Raw genomic sequence first — 2,200 nt, 5'->3', positions numbered from 1 at the left:
TTTTATCGGAGGGGGCAGAGGTTCTGTTTATCATCTGGTTAATGGAAAAACTTTAAACTGAGCTTTGTAGCACATTGATATTTGCTCAACCTAAATACCACATGAACTGCAAATACTATAACCTTTCTGAGACAGAGATATCATGTTGCCCCCCTGTACAAATCATTAGTAAGACCTCATCTGGAATATGCAGTTTTGGGCCACCGTTCTCAAAAAGGATATCAGGGAACTGGAGAAAGTGCAGAGAAGGGCAACCAAACTGATAAGAGGCATGGAGGAGCTCAGTTATGAGAAAAGATTAGAGGAACTGAATTTATTCACTCTTGAGAAGAGGAGAATAAGGGGGGATATGATCCACATGTACAAAAATATAAGGGGTCCATACTTGGTGTTGAGTTATTCACTTTACGGTCATCACTGAGGACAAGGGGGCACTCTTTACGTCTAGAGGAAAAAAGATTTCACCTCCAAATACGGAAAGGTTTCTTCACAGTAATGCCGCGTACACACTGTCGGAATTTCCGACAACAAATGTTCGTGCTTGTTGCCGGAAAATCCAACCGTGTGTAGGCTCCATCGGACATTTGCTGTCGGAATTTTATTCAAAATTAATAAAAATTTGAGAGCTGGTTCTCAAATTTTCCGACAACAAAAGTTGTTGTCGGAAATTCCGTCCGTGTGTACACAATTCAACGCACAAAAATTCTACGCATGCTGGAAATCAATTCGAGGCATGCTTGGAATCATTGAACTGTACGTCATCGCGTTCTTGACATTCGCTATTTCCGACAACATTTGTGTGACCGTGTGTATGCAAGACAAGTTTGTGCGAACATCTGTCGGAAAAAAAATCCACGGTTTTGTTGTCGGAATGTCCGATCGTGTGTACGCGGCATAAGAGCTGTGAAAATGTGGAACAGACTCCCTCCAGAGGTGGTTCTGGCCAGCTCAGTAGATTGCTTTAAGAAAGGCCTGGATACTTTCCTAGATGTACAGAATATAACTGGGTACTGATATTTATGGGTAAAGTTTATAGGTAAAGTTGTTTCGGGGAAAAGCCAATTGCCTCTCGGGGGATCAGGAAGGATTTTTTTCCCTGCTGTAGCCAATTGGATCATGCTCTGCTGGGGTTTTTCGCCTTCCTCTGGATCAACTGTGGGTATAGAATTGGGTATATGGGATTGTACGATTTATTTTCTATGGTTGAACTAGATGGACTAACTATGTAACTTTCAGGGAATTTGTGCTAAATCTCTCTGGTTGCTCATAGCCTTGTCTTCTGAATGGTCCAGAGATTCCTCAATCTGAGACAATGAAAATTCAAGCCAAATTTTTGAGGTTTCCAAGTACTACCCTTGAGGAAAGCAGCCTGTACGTACATCAGCCAACGCTCGAGGGTCCAAACATTCTGTATGCCAAGTTCTAGGTCTCTGCAAATCAATCTCTCCCTCCCTCAGGTCCCTCCACTGGTTGCCTGTAAAAGATCGAATCACGTTTAAGGCCCTATGCCTGATGCACAAATGTGTACAAGCAGTGCTTTAACTGGGCCGGAAGGCGGCGGTACTCAGTACCGCCACTTCCAAAAATGGCCCTGGAGAGTACCAGCACCACTCCGTGCGCCCAGTACGTGGGTTTACAGTACCGGAACGCAGCCGGTGGGCTTGTCGAGTTGCGGGCCGGTAATGTGTGTCAGACAGGCAGCGCAGTCACAATAGAAACTGTATGCCGCCCCGCCGGAGCCAACTCACTGTTGCCGAGTGCGCTCCTGGCTCCCTTTCCTCTGTCCTGTCACTCCTGTCCTGTGCGTTTCCTCGACCCCCCCCCCCATGAAGGAGAGTTGGTTCATTCCCCGCCGTGCGCCGCGTGACGTCACGCCGGAGGCGAGGTGAGAGGTGAGAGGAGGACTCGCGCAGGGAGCTGTGTCGGCGGCAAGGAAAGAAGCCCAAGTCACGAGGAGCCTCAGCTCAGCCTGCGTCTACAGTTCCTAGTGCTGCTACTGTCTGGATCCTGGACTCAGGACTGCAACAGAAGAAAGTAAGAAAATAATTGACTGTATTGGAGGGGGGGGGGGGTGGAATGAGGTGACCATCAGTTTTTTAATAAAAAAATGGCAGAAAAAAATATTTTTGAGTTATTTTGAGCTTGCCTTCTCTAACTAAAAAAAACCCCCATTAATTGCAGCCTCACTGTGCCCATCAAA

This window comes from Rana temporaria, chromosome 4 (genome assembly GCF_905171775.1).
Source record: "Rana temporaria chromosome 4, aRanTem1.1, whole genome shotgun sequence".
Classification (NCBI taxonomy): domain Eukaryota; kingdom Metazoa; phylum Chordata; class Amphibia; order Anura; family Ranidae; genus Rana; species Rana temporaria.
Note: the sequence above shows the minus strand (reverse complement) of the source record.